Raw genomic sequence first — 24,956 nt, 5'->3', positions numbered from 1 at the left:
CTGCAGGGTAAAAACAATGACTGCAGATGCTGAAAATCAAATATTGGATTAGTGGTGCTGGAAGAGCACAGCAGTTCAGGCAGCATGCTGCCTGAACTGCTGTGCTCTTCCAGCACCACTAATCAAATACTGCAGGGCTCCCCCAGTACAGTCCAGATAGCAAAGGCATTATTTTGGTAAGCCTTCTTATCTCCTTAGACAGTTCACCAAGATTAAGGTGAACATTCCTGACATTCTGGAATTGGAGGTTCTGAGGTGATTAAACAGTTTAATACTGGATTTGCATTCCCTGCCATGGATGGGATAGGTGGTATTTGTTAAAGTGGTTGGTGGGATTCTTGGGTTTCTGCATGTTCCTTCTGCTGTTTGGGCTTGGCCTGTCAGAGACTCCTCTGCAGATACTTCTTCTCCAGTTTGGATAGTCTTGGGCTTGAGATTTCCATATGTCAGCATGGATACGTCAGTGTGGATATTGTAATTTTCAGAGAGCATTTGAAGAGATCCTTTTGCCTCCTGGTAAGCCTGCTAATGGCTTGCTGTGATGAAGCTCAGCATGGGGAGCTTGTTTTGGAAGTCTTGCGTCAGATATGCAGATGATGTGGCACATACAACACATCTAATTGACAGTAACTAGTGCTTCAATGCTGGGATAAGGACACTGTGCTTATCCTTCAAGTGGATTGGCAAGATTTTATGGGAGCATCACTGATGATTTTTCCCAAGGCATCTGCTGTATACTGTCCATATCTCTCATGCATACAGCGGAACTGGTAACACTGCTGCTCTGTAGACTACAATCCTGGTGCTGTATTTGAGGTTTTATTGTCAGCAATGCTTTGTCCCACAAGATCTGCACTGGCATGCTGGAGGTGATAAAGAGTTTTATTGTCAATACCTGCCTTTGCTAAAAGAAGGCTCCACAGTTGAAAAGACTTGTTTGTCCAGTGGCTCCCCATGGTCTATGATAACTGTGAGTAGTTTTGCATGGCAGGAGCATACTGATACAAAACCGTTGTCTTTCAAGTGTTTAGTCTAAGGTTCATTCTCTCACATAACTGGATGGATACATAGATAATGATTTGGTGGTTGACCTCTCAGTATTGCATGCTGCAAGTTGACGTCATAGGTTCTGGATGAGAACTGATGCAGATTGACAGATTCCAGCAGAGTAGCTCCACTCAAGCAAGAATCTGCATGGAGATGTATTTGAGCCTTACTAAGTGGAAGGAAAGCATTGGTGCGATGACTCAGTCTTTCTTGACCACAGTTTAGACTCATATTAGGTTTGTGCTTGATTTGCTGGTGAGGACTGCATTCTGTCATGTAGTAAGCACAAGATGATGAGAGTTTTTTGCAGTTTCCTAGACCCTCCTAGGTGACAAAATCAGAGACATTCTGAGACCAAAAAAGGCCGTGTGTATACAGCTTAGTGCTGCTCTGTGCACTTTACTGGGACACGTCCAGCTGTGAAGATTATGCCCACTGTGCCTTTCAATGGACAGAATTGGTGTGATCCCAGAAGGCATTCCTCTTCAGCCACTGGTAAAAGATCATAGTGTTATATAGTTATACAGCACTTCAGTCCAACTTGTCCATGCTGACCAGACATCCCAATCTGACCTCGTACCATTTGCCAGCATTTGGCCCGTATCTTTCTAAACCCTTCCTAATCATATACCCATCCAGATGTCTTTTAAATGTTGTCATTATACCCACTTCCATCAACTCTTTTGGCAGCTTGTTTCATACACACACCATTGTCTGCACAAAAGGGTTACCCTTCAGGTCCTTTTTAAATCTTTACCCTCTCACCTTGTGTTTTGGACTCCCCTACCTAACGAAAAAGACCTTGGTTATTCACCCCATCCATGCTCCTCAATATTTTACAAACCTCTACAAGATCAACCCTCAGTCTCCAATGCTCCAGGATTCTTGCAATTATTTTCCCTGTGGTAGACAACAAGGAAATGCCTCTATCATTAATGCAATTGGTCTTGTCTCCTTTTTGAAGGCAATCACAATTACGCTGTCCTAGAGATGCCCTATCAGGCTTTCCTCCTTCTAGATGAGAGAACAAAGATCATGCTTATGTATCAGGAGAGCTTCCCCACAACAGTATAGGAAATTAGAACATAGAACATAGAATTTCAGCACAGAACAGGCCCTTTGGCCCACGATGTTGTGCCGAGGGTTAATCCTAATGTAAAATAAAGTAACTTAACCTACACACCCCTCAACTCACTGCTATCCATGTGCATGTCCAGCAGTCACTTAAATGTCCCTAATGACCCTGCTTCCACCGCCACCATTGGCAACACATTCCATGCATTCACAACTCTCTGCGTAAAGAACCTTCCTCTGATGTCCCCTCTATACCCTTCTCCTAATATCTTAAAACTATGGCCCTTCATCCCAGTCAATGCTGCCCTAGGGAAAAGTCTCTGCCTATTGACTCTATCCATTCATCTTATTATCTTGTGCACCTCAACCAGGTCTCCTCTCTTCTTCCTTCTCTCCAGAGAGAAAAGTCCGAGCTTATTCAACTTCTCTTCATAAAGCATGCACTCCAGTCCAGGCAGCATCCTGGTAAACCTTCTTTCCACCCTCTCCAAAGCCTCTGTATCTTTCCTATAGTAGGGCAACCAGAACTGGACACAATATTCCAAGTATGGTCTCACCAGGGACTTGCAGAGCTGTAGCAAAACCTCACAGCTCTTAAACTTGATCCCCCTGTTAATGAAAGCCAAAACAATATAGGCTTTTTTAACAACCCTATCCACTTGGGTGACAACTTTGAGGGATCTATGTACTTGCACACCCAGATCCCTCTGTTCCTCCACTCTGCCAAGAATCCTGTCTTTAATCCTATATTCAGCATTTGAGTTCGACCTTCCAAAATGCATCACTTTGCATTTAGGCAGGTTGAACTCCATCTGCCATTTTTCAGCCCAGCTCTGCATCCTGTTTACGTCGCGCTGCAGCCTGCAATAGCTCTCGATACTATTGATGACACCTCCAACCTCCTAATCCAAGTCATTTATAAAAACTACAAAGAGCAGAGGCCCAAGAACAGAGCCCTGCAGGACCCCACTCAACACTGACCTCCTTTTTTGAGGTATTTTAGGTGCTGGAAGTGATTTCCTTGAATTCCAGGAGCAGCAATTACTGTTTTATATGCTGTTGCATTGTTTTGGAACTTCGGAAAAAAAACCTCAAAACAACAGCAGTTTTAAAAGGGAGAAGAACAGACAAAGGAAGCACATGGTGAGGACAGTGCAGGAGAGAGAAAGAGAAAGAAACTGACACCACAGTGAACCTGCACAGTTACTGCCTTGGCTGTTTGAATTCATGTATCGCTGGACATCGGAGTGCGTCTGGGAAAATTAGCCAACAGTGAAATTCACAACTGATCTTGGAGGAACCTGTTTGGGTAAAGTTCATGTGACAGAATCAGATAAGTTAATTGTTTTAAGTGGCTAACAGAAAGTTTGCAATAGTGAGCAGAGTGGATTCTTTCTTGATTATATGATTTTGGAGATAGGTCTCTTGATTAAATTTAAAATATAAGCCATAACTACTAATTTAACCCGGGGCAGTGTTTTGTAGAGGAATAAGACTTTTATTTTCTGGGTCTGTAGATTGTGAAGGAGCAAAAATGGACTTTAGTACAGTGATATCTACTTCTTGTCAGATGTGGGAGTTTAAAGAGAGTTTAAGGGTTACTGCGGATCATATCTGCAATAAGTGCTGTTGGATGCGAATCTTATCAGATCGAATGGATCGGTTGGAGAGACAGTTAGAAGCAATGATGAATTTGCAACAGCAACAGTATGTGATGGATGGCAGTTATAGGAAGGAGGGAAGTCTCAGATACAGTCACATAGATGGGTTAACTCCAGGAAAGGTAAGAGAGGAAGGCACCTAGGGCAGGAGTCTTCTGTGGATATACCCAATTCAAACAGGTATGCTGTTTTGGAAAATGTAGGGGGTGATGGATTCTCAGGGAACGTAGTACGAACAGCCAAGTTTCTGGTATTGAGACTGGCTCTAATGCAACGAGGGGTACATCGGTTTCCAAGAGATCAATTGTGTTAGGGGATCCTGTAGTTTGAGGTACAGACAGATGTTTCTGTAGCCAGGAGCAAAAAAGCAGAATGGTGCGTTACTTCCCTGGTGCCAGGATCAAGGATATCTCAGAGAGGGTGCAAAATGTTCTCACAGGGGAGAGGGGCCAGCAAGAGGTCATTGTCCACATTGGAACCAACGACATAGGAAGGGAAAAGGTTGAGATTCTGAAGGGTGATTACCTAGATTTAGGCATAAATTTAAAAAGGAGGTCCTCGACAGTAGTAATATCTGGATTACTCCAGGTGCTATGAGCTAGTAAGGGCAGGAATAGGAGGATAGAGCAGATGAATGCATGGCTGAGGAGCTGGTGTATGGGAGAAGGATTCGCATTTTTGGATCATTGGAAGCTTTTTAGGGATAGAAGTGACCTGTACAAGAAGGATGGATTGCACCTAAATTGGAAGGCGAATAATATACTGGCAGGGAAATTTGCTAGAACTGCTCTGGAGGATTTAAACTAATAAGGAGGGGGGGTGGGGGGGTAGGGGGGGGTGGTGGTGGATGGAACCCAGGGAGATAGAGAGGGAAAAGATTAATCTGAGACTGGTACAGTTGAGAACAGAAGTGAGTCAAACAGTCAGGGCAGGCAGGGATAAGGTCAGACTAATAAATTAAACTGCATTTATTTCATTGCAAAGGGCCCAACAGGGAAGGCAGATGAACTCAGGGCATGGTTAGGAACATGGGACAGGGATATCACAGCAATTACAGAAACATGGCTCAGGGATAGGCAGAACCGGCAACTTAATGTTCCAGGATACAAATGCTACCGGAAGGATAGAAAGGGAGGCAAGAGAGGAGGGGGAGTGGCATTTTTGATAAGGGATAGCATTAAAGCTGTGCTGAGGGAGGATATTCCCAGAAATACATCCAGGGAAGTTATTTGGGTAGAACTAAGAAATAAGAAAGGGATGATCACCTTATTGGGATTGTATTATAGACCCCTTAATAGTCAGAGGGAAATTGAGAAACAAACTTGTAAGGAGATCTCAGCTATCTGTAAGAATGATAGGGTGGTTATGGTTGGGGATTTTAACTTTCCAGACATACACTGGGACTGCCATAATGTTAAGGGTTTAGATGGAGAGGAATTTGTTAAGTGTATACAAGAGAATTTTCTGATTCAGTATGTGGATGTTCCTAATAGAGAAGGTGCAAAACTTGACCAACTCTTGGGAAATAAGGCAGGGAAGGTGACTGAGGTATTAGTGGGGGAGCACTTTGGGGCCAGTGACCATAATTCTATTAGATTTAAAATCATGATGGAAAAGGATAGACCAGATCTAAAACTTGAAGTTCTAAATTGGAGAAAGGCCAATTTTGACAGTATTAGGCAAGAACTTTCAAAAGCTGATTGGAGGCAGATGTTCGCAGGTAAAGGGACATCTGGAAAATGGGAAACCTTCAGGAATGAGATAACGAGAATCCAGAAAAAAGTATATTCCTGGCAGGGTGAAAGGAAAGGCTGGTAGGTGCAGGGAAGGCTGGATGCCTAAAGAAATTGAGGGTTCGGTTCAGAAAAAGAAGGAAGCAGATGTCAGGTATAGACAGGATAGATCGAGTGAATCCTTAGAAGACTATAAAGGCAGTAGGAGTATACTAAAAGGGCAATCAGGAGGGCAAAAAGGAGACATGAGATAGCTTTAGCAAATAGAATTAAGGAGAATCCAAAGGGTTTTTACAAATACATTAAGGACAAAAGGGTAACTAGGTAGAGAATAGGGTCCCTCAAAGATCAGCAAGGCGGCCTTTATTTGGAGCCACAGAAAATGAGAGATATAGAATGAGTATTTTGCATCAGTATTTACTGTGGAAAAAGATATGGAACATATAGAACATAGAGAAATAGATGGTAACACCTTGCAAGATGTCCATATTACAGACGAGGAAGTGCTGGATGTCTTGAAATGCATAAAGGTGGATAAATCCCCAGGACCTGATCAGATGTACCCTAGAACTCTGTGGGAATCTAGAGAAGTGATTGTTGGGCCTCTTGCTGAGATATTTGTATCATCGATAGTCACAGGTGAGGTGTCAGAACACTGGCGATTGGCTAACGTGGTGCCACTGTTTAAGAAGGGTGGTATGGAAAAGCCAAGGAACTATAGACCAGTGAGACTGACGTCGGTGGTGGCCAAGTTGTTGGAGGGAATCCTGAGGGACAGGATGTACATGTGGGTGGCACAGTGGCTCAGTGGTTAGCACTGCTGCCTCACAGCACGAGGGTCCCAGGTTCAATTCCAGCCTCGGGTGACTGTCTGTGTGGAGTTTGCACATTCTCCCTGTGTCTGTGTGGGTTTCCTCCGGGTGCTCCGGTTTCCTCCCACAGTCTAAAGATGTGCAGGTCAGGTGAATTGGCCATGCTAAATTGCCCATAGTGGTAGGTGCCTTAGTCAGAGGGAAATGGATCTGGGTGGGTTACTCTTTGAAGGGTCGGTGTGGACTGGCTGGGCCAAAGGGCCTGTTTCCACACTGTTGGTAATCTATGTATTTGGAAAGACAAGGAATGATTAGGGATAGTCAACATGGTTTTGTATGTGGGAAATCATGTCTCACAAACTTGATTGAGTTTTTTTAAGAAGTAACAAAGAGATTGATGAGGGCAGAGCAGTAAATGTGATCTGTATGGACTTCAATAAGGCATTCGACAAGGTTCCCTATGGGAGACTGGTTAGCAAGGTTAGATCTCATGGAATACATGGAGAATTAGCCATTTGAATACAGAACTGGCTCAAAGGTAGGAGACAGAGGGTGGTGGTGCAAGGTTGTTTTTCAGACTGGAGACCTGTGACCAGTGAAGTGCCACAAGGATCAGTGCTGGGTCCTCTACTTTTTATCATTTACATAAATGATTTGGATGTAAGCGTAAGAGATACAGTTAGTAAGTTTGCAGATGACATCAAAATTGGAGGTGTAGTGGACAGCGAAGAAGGTTACCTCAGATTAAAATAGGATCTCGACCAGATGGGCCAATGGGCTGAGAAGTGGCAGATGGAGTTTAATTCAGATAATTGCAAGTTGCTGTATTTTCGGAAAGCAAATCTTAGCAGGACTTATACACTTAATGATGAGGTCCTTGGGAGTGTTGCTGAACAAAGAGATCTTGGAGTGCAGGTTCATCGCTCATTGAAAGTGGAGTCGCAGGTAAATAAGATAGTGAAGAAGGCATTTTGGTATGCTTTCTTTTATTGGTCAGAGTATTGAATATAGAAGGTGGGTGATCATGTTGCGGCTGTACAGGATGTTGATTAGGCCACTTTTGGAGTATTGCATGTGATTCTGGTCTCCTTCCCATCGGACAGATGTTGTGAATCTTGAAAAGGTTCAGAAAAGATTTACAAATATGTTGCCAGGGTTGGAGGATTTGAGCTACAGTGAGAGGTTGAATAGGCTGGGGCTGTTTTCCCTGGAGCATCGGAGGCTGAGGGGTGACCTTATAGAGGTTTATAAAATCATGAGGGGCATGGATAGGATAAATAAACAAAGTCTTTTCCCTGTTGTGGGGGACTCCAGAACTAGAGGGCATAGGTTTAGGGTGAGAGGGGAAAGATTTAAAAGAGACCTAAGGGGCAACATTTTCACACAGAGGGTGGTACGTGTATGGAATGAGCTGCCAGAGGAAGTGGTGGAGGCTAGTACAATTGCAACATTTAAGAGGCATTTGGATGGGTATATGAATAGGAAGGGTTTGGAGCGACATGGGGTGGTGCTGGCAGCTGGAACGAGATTGGGTTGGGATATCTGGTCGGCATGGATGGGTTGGACCGAAGGGTCTGTTTCCATGCTTTACGTCTCTATGACTCTGACCTCCAGGCAGAATACTTTCCATCTACAATGACTTTCTGCCTTCTGTCAGCCAACCAATTCTGAATCCAGATAGCCAAATCTCCCTCTATCCCATACTTCCTGACTTTATGAATGAGCCTACCATGGAGAACCTTATCAAATACCTTGCTAAAGTCCAGATGCACCATATCCACTGCTTGACCTTCATCGACGTGTCTTGTCACCTCCTCAAAGAACTCAATAAGATTTGTGAGGCATGACCTGCCCCTCATAAAGCCATGCTGACTGCCTTTAATCACGCTGGGTTAGTGGTGCTGGAAGAGCACAGCAGTTCAGGCATCATCCAAGTAGCTTCGAAATCAAAGTTTCGGGCAAAAGCCCTTCATCAGGAATAAAGGCAGTGAGCCTGAAGCGTGGAGAGATAAGCTAGAGGAGGGTGGGGGTGGGGAGAAAGTAGCATAGAGTACAATGGGTGAGTGGGGGAGGGGATGAAGGTGATAGGTCAAGGAGGAGAGGGTGGAGTGGATAGGTGGAAAAGAAGATAGGCAGGTAGGACAAGTCCGGACAAGACAAGGGGACAGTTACTGAGCTGGAAGTTTAGAACTAGGGTGAAGTGGGGGAAGGGGGAAATGAGGAAACTGTTGAAGTCCACATTGATGCCCTGGGGTTGAAGTGTTTCGAGGCAGAAGATGAGGCGTTCTTCCTCCAGGCGTCTGGTGGTGAGGGAGCAGCGGTGAAGGAGGCCAAGGACCTCCATGTCCTCGGCAGAGTGGGAGGGGGAGTTGAAATGTTGGGCCACGGAGCGGTGTGGTTGATTGGTGCGGGTGTCCCGGAGATGTTCCCTAAAGCGCTCTGCTAGGAGGCGCCCAGTCTCCCCAATGTAGAGGAGACTGCATTGGGAGCAACAGATACAATAAATGATATTAGTGGATGTGCAAAGAAAACTTTGATAGATGTGGAAGGCTCCTTTCGGGCCTTGGATAGAGGTGAGGGAGGAGGTCCCTCGGAATTCTTTCCAAAACTTTGCTGACCACAGACATAAGACCGACTGGTCTATAAATGCCAGTGATTTCCCTATTACCCTTCTTGAAAAGAGGAACAACATTTGCCTCCTTCCAATCTTCCAGTATGACTCCTGTGGAGAGTGAGGAAGCAAGGATTTTTATCAGCGGCTTAGCTACCTCCTTTCTCACTTCCCAGAGCAGCCTAGGATAAATCTGTTCTGGCCCTGGGGACTTATCAATCTTAATGTTTTCCAAATTTTCCAGCACATCAACTTCATCAATCTTGATCTGGTCAAGACTGTATCCCAGCTCCTCAAAGTTCTCATTCACAACAAGGTCCCGTTTCTTCGTGAAAGCCAAAGCAAAAAACTCATTTAGGGCTTCCCCTATCTGGTCAGACTCCACGCAACAAGTTCCCGATGCTATCCCTGATCGGCCCTACCTTCTCCTTGATGATTCTCTTATTCTCACATATGAGTAAAATGCCTTTGGGCTCTCCCTAATCCTTCTTGCCAAGCCTTTATCGTGTCTCCGCCTGGCTCTTCTCAGTCTGAGCTTCTGAGCTTCTTTCTTGCAAGCCTGTAATCCTCTAAAGCTGTGCTAGATCCTTGCTTCCTCCACCTTATGTAAGCTGCCTTCCTCCTTTGACGAGGAGCTCCTCTGTTCTCATCATCCAAGGTTCCTTAATCTTACCCCTTCTTATCTGTCTCAGAGGAACCAATTTGTGCATCACTCGCAACAACTGCTCCTTAAATCGTCTCCACATGTCTGCTGTGCTCTTTCTATGGAACAAATGCTCCCAGTCTGTACTTCCCAACTCATGAGATAGTGTCATAATTTCCTTTTCTCCAATTAAATATCTTCCCTTGGTAACTGCTCCTTTCCCTTTCCAAGGCTATGGTAAATGTGAGGCAGTTATTCTCAATGTCACCGACGTGTTCTCCCACTACAAGATCTGACACCTGTCCTGGCTCATTGCCGAACACCAAATCCAAACTGGCCTCTCCCCTCGTCAAGTCTGTTTACATACTGAGTAAGGAAACCCTCCTGAACACACCTGCACAAAGGAGGTTCCATTCGATATTGGGAAAATTGAAACCACCCAGAACAACAACTCTGCTACATCTGCATTTTTCCAGAATCTGTCTGCCTATGAGTTCTTCAATCTCTCGACTGCTATTAGGGGATCTGTAGAAAACCCCCAATGAGATGACTGTTCCCTTGCTGTTCCTAACTTCCACCCACACTGACTCAGTAGACAATCCTTCCTCAACAATGTTCGTTTCGTTGGCAGTGATTGTCTGTGCCAGCAGCCTTGTTGGATGGCCATTTCAAACCCATTTCAGGCTGAGGTTTTGCCAAGCTATTGAAAGGCAGTACACTCTGGAATGAAGATGAGGTTGCTGACATTGAGGACTTCTCAACATGCTCCTTCCAATAATCACTCTCTGCCTCCCAGTCCTTTATAACACCCACTACATCCTTAGGTCTCAATGGAGTTAGTTCTTAAGTGCTTGGGCTGTAGATGGTATTGGCTTTGCTGAAGAATCCATGCATTTATCGTGGCCAATGAGTCCCTGAATTTCTCTGCTCTATCCACCATTATTTGTTCTTTAGATTACAGGCTTTTTGTTGGACCACTGCCTTCATTTATCTGTAGACCTGATTTCCTTCCCTTGAGTTTTAGTACAACATTGAGCTCAGGGGCACCTTGCACTTTGTGATTTAGAGTCGTTAGATCTTCTGATAATTTAAAAAAAAAACAATTTTGATGTTTTAAAAGCTTGCGTAAAGATATAATATAGGGCAATTTTCAGGTTTATAGATGACATCAAGAAAGATTGCTTGGCTTTGAGTAGATGCATTTCTCACTAGGCACTTTCTGTGAACAACATTTGAGAATAAATAATTTATATTTTTGCAGTAACAGGCTGTTGGTAATAGCATTTGAGAGAAAAATGTACTTTTTCAAAGTGTGCATTAGAAGAGTATTGTGGGAATATTAAATGATTTCTTTATGTTGTTTCTCTTTTAATTCACAACAATGAGGGTTAAATAAACTGAGCTCAAGTGACAAAACCAAGCACAGACTATAAACTTGGAAGCTCATTTTTCTGTATGCACCAAGCTTAAGTGCATTAAGAGATTAATATTCACATATTTTGAAACCATTTCTTTTTGTCAGAGTAAACTTTAATTCAGCATTTTTCCATCTGGCTTTCTGTTCCAAGGATATTATCCACTTTTGTATCCAACACTTCTCAGAGAGCATTATAATTACTTGGAATTTTGTATAATCAATTGCAGTCTGGTGCACAATTAGAGATGGATTATAAAATTTCTCAGTGCTCAATTTTGTTGAAATTATGAGATGAATGGAATGCAGTAATTTGCAGTGCACATGAAAGTGAACTATCAGCAATTTAAATGAAATAAACTTGCAAGATCTAATAAATAATCTAGATCTACTAACTAACCTTGTATATTTAACATGGTAATGGGCTTTACTGGCACTTGGGAAACAGTTTTGGTCGGTTTTATGTTCAAAACTGTAATTTTGTCAACTGCAATAGAACAGTTGAGTGAGTGCTATAAAAGTTCAAGCACTGCATGTGTGTTATTTATCCTTTGAAATGTCAGGTTCAAGAAGAATAAATGGATGCCTTTGTAGTAGATCTTATGAACCATATGCTGTGTATTAATAATTTTCATTATTTTACATTGTGTTAATCCAATGTCCTTATTTCCTTTGAAGAGGAGAATTTCTAAAAATCAGATTCTTGAGGTGGCTTTGTTGTATTATATAAATTATTATAAAATTACTTAGTAATTAGGCTGAAAATGTTAACAATGCAACAGTAAAACTGCTATGTATGTGCTAGATAGCAGCCTGCTCAGGTAAATTGACACTCTCAAAGGCAGTGCATTAGTTGAAGTAATCACAGCAAATCATTAAAATGCATTACAACATGGTGCACTATAAAAGCATTAAAATATTACCTTGACATTTTTACAGGTTCATACATCCTATTTAGCAATACTTAATGGCGGTGATTATAAGACTTCTGAATTCTACAAAAAGGTCAAATCATTTGAGAGCTTGTTCAATCAAAAGGCAAGACAAAAATCAGCTTATGGAACTTATTGAATAATGTGATACAACAGAAGAATTCCATTAAATTACATTTTACATGAAGTGATATTTTAAAAGGTAAACTAGCCATCTTAAACGTAGGTAGTTGGTCATACCACAAGTAAGGGCTACATAGAGAGAGATAAGTGTTGAGCTACCACAAGGAAGACTGGTAAGCACGGGCAGGCAGTTCAGGAGTCACCTGTGGCTATTCCCCTCTCAAACAGGTATACCGTTTAGGATACGGTTAGAGGGAATTGCCTCTCAGGGGAAAGCAATAGCAGCAGCCAGATCAGTGGTACTAACCACAGTTGGCTTTATTGTAAAAGGGATATAAAAGTAGTGAGGGAGTTGCATTATTTATTAAGGAGAATGTCACAGCTGCACCAAGAGAGGACATCCTGGAAGCTTCATCCAGTGAGGCCGTATGAATAGAACTCAGGAATAAGAAAGGTGCAATTGCTATGATGGGGTATCACTATAGGCATCCCAACAGCCTGCAGGAGCTAGAGGAATAGATGTGAAGCAGGTTCTGCAAAGATTTAAATCCAATAGGGTTGATGTAGTAGGTGATTTTAATTTCACCAATATTGGCTGGGACTCCCATTGTGCTAGATACTTAGATGGGGTGGAATTATTTAGGTGCACCTAGGAGGGTTTCTTGAAACAATATGTAGATCGTCCAACTAGGGAAGGAGCCGTGTTAGATTGGGAATGAGGCTGGCTAGGTGATCAAAGTTTCAGTGGGGAACAGTGATCTACTTCTATAAGTTTTAAGATGGATAATGATAAAACTGGTCCACTGGTAGAAGTGCAAAACTGGGGGAAGGCTAATTATAACAGTATTGGGCAGGAACTTGGAGAAATTGGTTTGTGGTGGCTGTTTGAGAGTAAATTTGAGAGTCTTTTAAAGGCCAGTTGATCAGAATTCAGGACCAGCATGTTTCTGTGAGGATGAAAGATAAGGATGGCAAGATTCTGGGAAACTTGGTGGACAAGAGGTAGTCAAAGTTTAGTCGAAAAGGGAAAGGAAGCTGAAATCAAACAAGGTCGTTAAGACACTTAAAGAAGAAATTAAGAGAAGGAGAAGGGACCATGAAATGCCCTCAGTAAGTAGGATTAAGGAGAATCCCGAGACATTTTGTACATATATTAGGAGCAAGAGGGCAACTAGGGAAATGGTCGGCTTGCTCCTGGACAAAGGAGGGAATTGATACATGGAGTGTGAGGAAGTGGTTGAGGTTTGTAATGAGTACTTCACATCTGTATTCACCAAGGAGAATGAAATGAATAATGATAAGATTGGATAGGGATCTGTGGATATTCTGGGACATGCTGATAACAAGAAAGAGGAGGTGTTGGATATCTTAAAAAAAAATTACGGTAGGTAAGTCACCAGAGTCTTGAAGGGATCTAGGAGAAAATGAAGATGCTGGAGATCAGAGTCAAAACATGTGATGCTGGAAAAGCACAGCCGGGGATCGGGGGCAGCAAACGAAGAGCAGGAGAGTCAATGTTTCGAGCGATCTGAGGGCAGCAAGGGAAGAGATTGCTGGAGCCTTGATAGATATATTTGTATCCTTTTTTGAGATGGGTGTGGTTGCAGAAGACTGGGGAATAGTCAACGGTGTTCGTTTGTTTAAAAAAGGATAATCCATGGAATCATCAGCTTGTGAACCTTACATCAGTGGTAAGGAAATTATTGGAGAAGATTCTTAGCGGCATGATTTACTTGAACTTGGAGAATAGAAGACGTGGTAGGAATAGTCAGCATAGCATTGTGCAAAGCGAGTTCTTGTCTCTCAAATTTGATTGAATTTTCTAAGGAAGTGCAAAGATGATTAATTGAAGATAGGGCAGCGGATGCTGTCTCCATGTATTTTAATAAAGCATTTGACACGTGAGTCATGGTAGGCTGGTCCAGAAGATTAAGTCACATGAAATCAATGGTGAGTTGGCAAATTGGTTACAATATTGGCTTGGTCATAGAAGATAGAGGGCAGTTGTGGAGGGCCGTTTATCTGCCTGGAGATTTGTGACCAGTGGTGTTCTGCAAGCATCAGTGCTGGGACGTCTATTGTTTGTAATATAAATAAATGATTTGGATAAAAATGTCAGTGATCTGATCAGCAAAGAAGGCATATGGCTTGCATGTCTTCATTGGTCAAGGCATTGAATATAAAAGCTGGCAAGCCATGTAAGACTGTAATTAGACCACATTTTAAGCATTGTGTGCTGTTCTGGTTGCCACACTATAAGGAGGATGTAGAGACTTTGGAAAAGGTGCAAAAGAGGTTTACTAGGATATTGTCTGGATTGGAGTGTATCAGCTATAAGGAGAGGTTGGCTAAACTTTGATTGTTTTCGCTAGAGCATTAGAGGATGAGAGGCGACTTGATAGAAGTATATAAAACTATGCGAGGCATGGATAAGGTGGCTAGCCGGAGTCTTTTTCCCAGGGTCATTAAATTTGAAGTGAGAAGGTGAAAGTTTATAGGAGCTATGCAAGGAAAGTGTTTTACACAGAGGGTGGTAGGTGCCTTGATTACATTGTCAGATGAGGTGGTAGAAGCAGATATGTCAACAAAGTTTAAGAAACATTTAGATAGTAACATTACAGGAAGGGATAGAGGGATACAGGTCATGTTCAGGCAGATGGGATAGTTCAGAATGGCTTCATGGTCAGCACAGGCATAAATGTGTCAAAAGGCATGTTCCTGTGCTGTACTGTTCTATGTTCGATACTTTATGTAATCCACCGATTTTTGCATAAATCTCCTTTAAGAAGGAATATCTTTGATTGATCATTGTTTTTTCAATGAAAGGTGACACGATAATAATAATGGTATTACATGAAACAAACAGCACGAAAACAGGCTATTTGCCCACCATTAGACCATCCAAGCATTTATGATCCATCCCTGCCTCTCTCCATTCCCTGCATCTAAGCCTATCTGAAATCTTTGATACTTCTCTAATATGTATTTCTCTACCTTCTGCTTAAATCCTTCTGAGATAAATTTTTAAGGTAATGATTAGCATATTCTAACTAGTTTCGAGGAAAGACATTTCCTTTCTGAATTTTCTCGTAGATTTTGTTTTAATCCCTATCTCAAATTAGTACTTCCCAGTTTCAGAGCGCTGAACAAGTTTGACATCTCTTCCAATATCTTAAAGATCAGACCACTGCCCACATCTTTTCGTGAGAAAAGAAGCTCAGCTTCTTTCTTTCTGTATAACTTTTCAGTTCTGAAAGTATTCACTTAAGTTTTGCAGATTAACTAGTTCTTCTGCATCCTTTATCTAATGGGGAGACCATTGAAATGTGTACAATATTCCAAGTGACTGAGGTTCTGTACAAATTTAGCATAACTTCCCTGTTTTTCATTGTTATCCCTTTTGAAATGTACGCCAGTGCTTGATATAGTTTTCTATAATTGACCCTCCTCAGGGATTTGTGCATCTGCACCCCAAGATTGTTCTACCCTCTTTGAGATTTTCATTTTCCAAGGAGTATGTGAAATTTTTATTCTCCCTATAAAATACATTACTTGATGCTTATCCTGAAATTCATCTGCCAATTACACATCATTTCTAATTGTTTTCTTGTTTTTGTAGCTATCTTTGCAGTTAAATCCTGAATTTGCTACAATAACTTACATATTTTCAAATACTATTTCCAGTTCCTGAGTTCAAATTATTTACATGTGAGCAGTGCAAACATCAATCCTTGTGGAACAAAATTTCCCACTTTTGTCAGTCGGACCCTTAACTTGTATTTTGTGCTTCATGGCCAGCTCACTATTCATTGTGCAGTCTGTCTCCTGCTTCCATGAGCTCTGACCTTGCTCATGTTTTGACTACCTGGCACCTTACCAAAGACCTTTCTGAAAATCCAAATAAGTAATAATACAACTTAAATTTATGTCATGTCACATCATTTATCGAGGCTGAGAATAGGCAAACGGACTCATTCACCAGCCCCATATTTCGACAGTTTCAGCCTCATGCCGAAAGTCTCTTTATTGCAAAACATCAATGACTTGTTCAATAAAACTGAATCAGTCTTTTCAAACAAAAATCAGTATTCTGAAGATGTGTTGTGTTTCCCACATGAACTCTGTATATCCTTTATGATCATTCTTTGTCGCTCTATTATGATTCTTTCTATTAGCTTCCACACCACAGAGAACAAATTCACTGGCTTAAGCTTTGTTCCAATTTACTTTTTTTTTAAAGTAAGTAAATCAAGGAGCTTTTCTCTAATCATGTAGCACAATCCCAGTTTTAACTGAAATTGCAATAATATTCATCAAGCATCATGTAAATTGAATCAGGTTCTGGTGTGCTTTCTAAAAAGATGTTCTTAAATTTCTAACATCTCTTTCCTTGACATGCCCATGCTATCCTGTCTGAATTTAGTGGGGTAGAACTTCAGCTGGTCCAATCTCAGATCATAACTTCGATAGGGGCCTTGCAGAAACAAAGAAGGAGCTACATTGATGATTTGTTGTTGTGATCTTTTGACAGCTTTTAAACTCTGGAAAAGTCTGGGTGGATTCAATAGTGAACAATGACCACCTTTTATTAAAAAGGGAAGGAGCCAAAAAGTAGGGAATTATACACGAGTTCATTTAACCTCTATTACTGGGAAAATGTTAGAATCTGTATGAAGAAAGTAAAGAAGAGCATTTAGAAATACATAATATAATCAAGCAGAGTCAGTATGTCTTCATGAAGGGGAACTTACTGGAGTTCATTCAAGCAGTAAAAAACAGGATGGTTAAAAGTGAACCAGTGGATGTCGTATGTTTGGAATTTAAGATTAGATTCCATACAGTGTGGAAACAGGCCCTTCGGCCCAACAAGTGTTTATCGACCCTCCGAAGAACAACCCACCCAAACCCATTCTCCTATATTTACCCTCTGATTAATGCACCTAACAACACAAGCAATTTAGCATGGCCAATTCACCTAACCTGCACATCCTTGGACTGTGGGAGGAAACCAGAGCACCTGGAGGAAACCCATGCAAACACGGGGAGAATGTGCAAACTCCACACAAACAGTTGCCCGAGGAGGGAATTGAACCTGGGTCCCTGGTGCGGTGAGGCACCATGCTGCCCTCTAAATATCATCTGGATCAACAGTCCAGCAATAATACCACTAGACTATCCCCTCCCCGACAGAAAGTGCTTAGTTAAGTGTCATACATCAGGCTATTTGATAAGGTAACTGTCCATTGAGTTGGACTCAGTATATTAACACGGATAGAGAATTGGCTAAATAATAAAAGACAGAAAGTTGGGATAAGGAGGTTAAATTCAGGATGGTAACCTCTAACTAATGTTGTTCAACAAGATCAGTGCTGGAACTACAATTATCTATGTTATATATTATTGACTTGGGTGAGCAAAGTGCATTATCGCCTGGTTTACAAATGAGACCAAATAGGTGGGAAGGCAAATTGTGAGGATGACACAAAAAGTCTGTTGAATGGTATAGACAAGTTAATTAAGTGGGCAAAAATTTGGCAGATGAAATATAATGGAGAAAAATGAGGCATTATACACTTTGACAGAAAGAATTGAGTACTTGAATATTATTTAATCAGAAAAGGACTGTAGAAAGCAATGCATAGAAGGGTTAGGGAGTCCACGTGGATAAATTATAAAAAGCTACCATAGAAGTTCAACAATTAATAGAGAAGCAAATGGAATATTGACCTTTATTTCAAAAGGAATCGAATATAAAAGAGAGGAAGGCTTTCTCAGACTATTCAAAGCTCTAGTTAGATCACACCTGAAATGCTGTGAACAATTACTGAAGGCAAGATTTAGAGCAGTCTAGAGAAGGCTAACATTGGGCTGATCCTGGGGTGACTTTGTGATGGCTTACTGGCCTCTGCGGAGTTATTTCAGTGGTGCTGAGAGCAAAGCACCTGAAGAAATTCACTGGCAAGAATCATTTATGAGTTGGTGTAAATATTTCTGGCATCATGCCATTACTTGGGAAGCTTAAGTTGTTCAATTCTGCTATCGAAGACTGGGTCTAATATGTGGAAAGAATGCATTTTGTTTTCCAGGCAAATGACATTGGGACAAATGAAAAGCAACAAGTAATTCTCCTGACAGCTTGTGGACCTGCAACCGTTTTGGTTATTAATAACCTAACTATCCTGGAAGCACCAGGTGTGAAAAACTTTCAAGACTTGACAGATTTAGTTAAGGAATATTACAACCTCCCCAAACCTTCTCTAATTCTGAGATGCTATTGGTTTTACTTGGCACATCAAGAAGCAGGGAAATCCGTATCAACATTTATGACTCGGTTAAGATGACTGGCAGAGGCATGTGATTGTGGTTTAACCTTTAAAAAGACGCTGACAGACTGTTTGACATGTGGGATTAATGATGTAACCATGCAAAAGCACCTACTGGCTGAAGCCCAACAGGACTTAAAACAGGCACTATAACTGTTTTTATCATTGGAAAATGTGGCAAGTGGAGCATATAATTTGCAGGGTATTCAGATGGAAGTGGACACCCTCGCCAATCCGACCGAGTTTGGGGAACACCATTCGAGTAAAGACAATTGCATAGCCTCACGGAGGACATATCCTGAACAGAGGGGCACGAGATCACCTCACAGCAAAACCCGAAAACAAAGCCAGGCCTAGGTCAAAAAGTTAATAATTTCTTCAGGATTCAGACTGGCAAACCATTGTAGTTGCTGCTGATATGTGGACTTGAGCCAACAATAGAATCTACTCGACCTAAATTGAGTAACAGAGTGCACCCATGAGAATGCACAACCCGGAAAGTCCAATAGATCTGGTTTGGAACAGTTAAATTGCTTACCTACATCCTGGTCAGACCAATCAAAATAGACATCTAGTTAAATGGTCACCCGACTCTAATGAAGGTTGATATCAACGCAGACATTTCAGTGAACGCAAAACCAAAATTTGCTGTGGACTCCAACTCTTCTCTTTGCACAAGACGTTGGCAAGACTGAGAACCAATACTGAGGAGCATTTAAAGATTAAAGGGTACAACTTCGGTTCCAGTTTTGTATGAGGAACAGCTGGTCCAGTTACCACTGATTGTAGTAAAAGGCTTGACCCAAGCTTGATGGGACAAAATTAGTTGAGAAAGGTTCAACTTGATTGACTCAATATTTTTCAATTAGAAAATGGTTGCCTGAGTGAAATCCTAATTAAATATCTGGATGTTTCTCAGGAAGGTCTGGGGACTATCAATCAAGCCAAGGTCACCTTGCAAGTTGAACAGGAAGCAATTCCATGATTTTGCAAGGCCCACCTAGTGCTATTTGCCTTTCAGGCAAAAGTAGGGGCAGAAATCAGAAGACTGGAAATCCAAAGATCATCAAACCAGTCCAGTGTGTGGAAAGGGCAGCACCGATCATACCAATTGTGAAGCCAATGGATCAGTTTGTTTTTGTGAGGAATTTAAACAAACAAACAGTAAACCCATTTTTACAGCTGGATAAATACCTCATCCCTCATATTGATGACTTATATGCAAAGCTGCTGGAGGAGGGGGCTGCCCTTCACAAAGCTGGACATGAGCCATGCCTACTTGCATTTGCAGTGAGATAGGGATTCCCAGCAGTATACTACAATTAATACCCATAAGGATTTGTACCACTATACCCGATTGTCATTTGGGGTATTATCAGCCTGTGCAATTTTTCAGGGGATGAGGGAAAATATTTTACGTGGTCTAACCAGTTGTCATTTATCTAAATGATGTGCTAATGACAAGGAAGACCAATAAAGAGCACTTGAGAACTTGGACAAAATCCGTAGACATTTTGCCCAGGTGGGCATATGACTTAGAAGGGAAAAATGTGCACTCCAGACACTGCAAGTGACCTACTTGGGCTACAGAGTTGACAAGACTGGATTACGCTGGTTGGAAGATGAAGTGAGAGTAATCAAAGGTGCCTGTCTTCCACAGCTGTACCAGAACTTAGATTTTTCCTTGGGCTGGTGAATTATCACCCAGCCTCCATCCTGGCACTTTGGTATCGACTCTTAAAAAAGGAAATGATCACGTAGCCAAGCCATAGCTTTCAGGGAAGTGAAGAAACAGCTCTCATCCTCTGAGGTGCTGGCACACTATGATCCCAAACGAGATTTGGTATTGACATGGGATGCCACTCCTATGGCATCAGGGTAGTATTAGCTCATAGGTGATCCATAGGAGAGGAATGCCCAATACTGGATGCATCCAGCACTTTGGCTAATGCAGAGCATAAATATGCCCAGATAGAAAAGAAAGGTTTAGTGGTCAAATTTGGAATCAGAAAGTTCCACCAATCTCTTTATGGACATAAATTTGTAAAAATAACAGACCACAAACCTCTGCTAGGTCAAATTATCGACAACAAGACAGTTCTGACTGTAGCATCTGGCAAAATTCAGGGGTGGACTCTAATACTAAGTGCATATAATTAGAAGTTGGAATACCATTCATGGGGCCAAGTAGCAAATGTGGATACATTGAGCAATGTCATGCTGGCAGGTATACCACTAGTGGTGCTGCCACTGATGAGTCTGTAATGGCTTCAAATTTTCTGGATAAACTTGCAGTCACAACTGACAATATCAGACTTATTGCAGAAAGATCTGGTCCTGGCAAAACATAAACAGTGGGTGGTAATGGGGGAAACCAAAGGGCTATTAGAATCAGAATTGGAAACTCTTTGGACCCAGAGAGACCAGATCACAGTAGGGGAATGGGATTTTATTCTGGGGAGTGAGAGGGATTGTCCTGAATAACGGTCACCGCCATGTATTGGCTGAAGATGTTGATGAGACATTCTGTCTGGTGGCCAAGATTGGATGCCAACATAACTGCATTGGTGGGGCAGTGCCCAAAGTGCCATCAAGGACAATAATTACCACCAGCATATACTCCACAAACGTGGAAATGCTGGGTAAGCCCCAGGAGATGGTTACACCTTGACTATGCAGTCTATTTATTGGCTCAATATTCTTAGTCATTGTGGACCCCTACTCAAAATGGATGGAGGTGCACAGAATTCATCAGTGAAACATGGGGATGACAATAGAGAAACTGCATGTATGTTTTCCAATACACGAACTATCAGAACTGTTGGTCACAAATAAAGAGCCGTTGTTTACCAGCAGGGAATGTGAGTATTTTCTAAAGTTGAATGGTATTCATCATATAAGGACATCTCCATGCCATCCATCATCCAATGGTCTGAAGGAAAGTGCATTCTGGATTAGTGGTGCTGGAAGAGCACAGCAGTTCAGGCAGCATCCAAGTAGCTTCGAAATCGACGTTTCGGGCAAAAGCCCTTCATCAGGGGTAAAGGCAGTGAGCCTGAAGCGTAGAGAGATAAGCTAGAGGAGGGTGGGGGTGGGGAGAAAGTAGCATAGAGTACAATGGGTGAGTGGGGGAGGGGATGAAGGTGATAGGTCAAGGAGGAGAGGGTGGAGTGGATAGGTGAAAAGACTTGTCCTACCTGCCTATCTTCTTTTCCACCTATCCACTCCACCCTCTCCTCCTTGACCTATCACCCTCATCCCCTCCCCCGCTCACCCATTGTACTCTATGCTACTTTCTCCCCACCCCCACCCTCCTCTAGCTTATCTCTCCATGCTTCAGGCTCACTGCCTTTATTCCTGATGAAGGGCTTTTGCCTGAAACATCGATTTTTAAGCTACTTGGATGCTGCCAGAACTGCTGTGCTCTTCCAGCACCACTAATCCAGAATCTAGTTTCCAGCATCTGCAGTCATTGCTTTTACCTGAAGGAAAGTGCAGTCCAGACTTTGAAAGCAGACTTAAAGAAACAGCCTGCAGCTTCACTAGATCCAAACTGTCCCTGTTCCTATTTGATTATAGGACATGGAATTACAGGGATAGCTCCAGTAGAGTTGTTAATGGGGAGAAGACTACACACCAGGTTAAATCTCGTCTTCCTGGACATGGCAAGGATGTCAATGGACACAAGACTTGTGAGAGGGAAGGTTTACTTCAGGGGATGAAGTTTGGAGTGACCCTGTTTAGATAAGGAACATGGTTAATGCAAGGTCAGGTCCAATGACGTATGAAGTTCCAATAGGCGTGACAGTCCTGAACAAGCACATGGTCCATATGAAAGCTACAAACTCACAAATGGTATGGGAGCAAACATGCCTGGCTCCTCGACTGCCTTTCTGACTGTTCTGGCACCCATGGGTTCTCCCTCTCCATCAAGCGTTGAAGATACCATAGAATCTGAGATAGACATGCCTCAATGCTTTTGCTGCTTGAAGAAGAGAATGAATTTGGTCCAAGACGCTCCAGGCACGAGAGTCGAGCTGCTGTGTGCTACATATCAGCTGTGTCGGAGGCAGAGTTGGAGGAATCTGACCTAGTGCGAAAATGCCCAGGAGGAGCTACAAAAAAAGGCCTATATCCTCAAACTCAGAGGGGGAGCGACGTACTGATTGTAACGAGGTCAGCCAGGTGGACCTCATAGACTTTTCATCTGGCCCAATAAAGGAGACAGAGAAATGCCTTCTTCACTATCCTCTCTACTTGTGACTCAACTTTCAAGGAACTATGAATCTGCACTTTGTCCAGCAACACTCCCCAGGACCTTACCATTAAGTGTAAGTGCTGCCCTGATTTGCCTTTCCAAAATACAACACCTCACATTTATCCAAAATAAATTCCATCTGACACTCCTCGGTCAGTGACACTCTCTTACCACATCTCCCACTGATAATTTGAATCGAGGGGGTTCTAGAGTCAAGGGAAGCATTGCAAGGCCATTCAGAAAACTTCATTTCAGAGTTTCAAGGTTGTTTTCAAGTCTTCAGAGAAGTTTGCTGCAGCTGGTTCTACCAAATTATTTTAAAAAGTGTGGTCTCCATAAAACGTAATTGCACATCAGAAGTGTGAAGAAAACACTGCAGAGGAAATCATGAGCTAGCAATTTGTCCAAAACTCAGGTTCCTACTTATCCTGTCCTGCCTACAAGATAAACTTCTGAGCATGGATGGCTCTTAGCAGTCATCTACAAATACTGACTGTGATCCTAAGAAATACTTCAAATGGTGAAAATCGTCATCTTCACTTTGGGCTACAAACAAGAGGGAAGGGAAATACAATTAAAAGATGATGCATTTGCAGTACTTTCAAGATAGAATAGGTGAATTAGAGTAATTGATAGCTCTTTTAGAAGACCTGCACACATACAATGGGCTGAATTGTCTCTTTTGGCACCATATAAATCTATGAATAGTTGACTTCAAATAAATTCTAGGATATTTATACAGTTTGAACAGTGATCGTGTCTAACTTTTAAGTGTAGCTGAAATCTGTGGAAATCAAGTTTTCTATAAATTATAAACTAAATTTCAAACTTCTTTTCTGCAAGCACAAAAAGATAACTGAACAATGGAGATTTTTTTTTAAAGTGCGATAAGTTGCCAAAGTAGATACCGTAGCACACTACATGGTCACACTCAGGAAGTTTTGCTGCAGGGTCAGTTCTGGAACAGTTTTGTCTGTACAAACAGCAGATCCACTGGCAGTTTAGTTAAATGACTCCACCCAGGGAACACAGTACTCCTAGCAAAGCTCTGACAGATCTAACTAGGCTTGCTGAGCAGATCATAAAATAGAAATCATCTTGGGACACAGCTCAGTTGCAGTGATTTTGTTTTGATCTAAGGGACTAGCATAGACATAAAAATATGATATTACCATCTCCATAATACTTAAAAACAGCACCACTTCCTGGCAACAAAAAAAAACCTGAATCAGACTGACCCAAGAGACTGACTTGTCTAATCTAGAATCAATAGCCTGTATTTGTTTTTCTTTTCAGACTGTGCACAGATATTTGGAAGCTACAATGACAAACTCGGACAATCTCTCCTTTATTTATCAACTAGTTCAAATCTGATACTGCTATTAGCCTCTCCCTTGAGTGTTCTATTTTGTTTTCAGTATTTCAGGCCCAGTTTCAGAAATACAATGAGGAAATGTCTTAACGTTTTCTCAAGACAAACAGAGCTCTTTTATGTCACTGATTTGGTCCATGGCATTTAATAATACCTTTTTCATTATAATATTTTTAGACATTGGATACATCTGGAAAAATATTCAAGCGGATAATTAGATTGCTTTAGAAATGTGTCTGTTGTGGTTTCCTGGACCCCAAAGAAGGCAATTCTTTATGAATCCCTTGGCCGCTGTCTCCACAAAAATCTGCTTTGTAAATCGGCCCACACTAAAGCATGTGGAAAACATTTTTTGGCTGAAACTAGAAACCATTCATGTGGCTTTGGGATTGGGGAAACTTCAGCTGCCAACATCAATACAACTTTGTACTACAAACCAAAATGGTCGTTTAGACATATGTACTTTCATACTTGCAAATGTGCTGAGGTCAAATATTTTCAATCATGCGATTTTTTTTCGTTCTTAGCACTGCATCAAATTTCACAACTTTGTGCCCAGGAAATGAGACTGTCGTACAATAAACACAAATCATTCATACTGACAGAGCATATTAGGTTCAAAATCTAAGCAATGACTGTAATTGCTCTCCAAGGCTCTGGCTCAAGGTAACTGTTGATTTAGCTCAGTTGGTTTAAATCAGTGCTGGAAGGTCTTAACGTGAAAAGATCTCACTTAAACAAACAGGTTAGGCCACATTACATCTGTACCATTAGGTCCCACAGGTATAAGTACAGAACACAAGCTAACATTTAAAAGGATTGTGTTTGCCTGACCACTGTGGGCAGTAATTACAAGTGTCTACATCTTTTGTCAGACCTGGCATAACCTTTCCTTCTGGGAAAGTGATGACAGCTCCTAGCTGAACAAAAATAATGTTTCCATTCAGGATGAA

This window comes from Chiloscyllium punctatum, chromosome 2 (genome assembly GCF_047496795.1).
Source record: "Chiloscyllium punctatum isolate Juve2018m chromosome 2, sChiPun1.3, whole genome shotgun sequence".
Lineage (NCBI taxonomy): Eukaryota > Metazoa > Chordata > Chondrichthyes > Orectolobiformes > Hemiscylliidae > Chiloscyllium > Chiloscyllium punctatum.
This window is presented reverse-complemented; position numbering follows the sequence as displayed.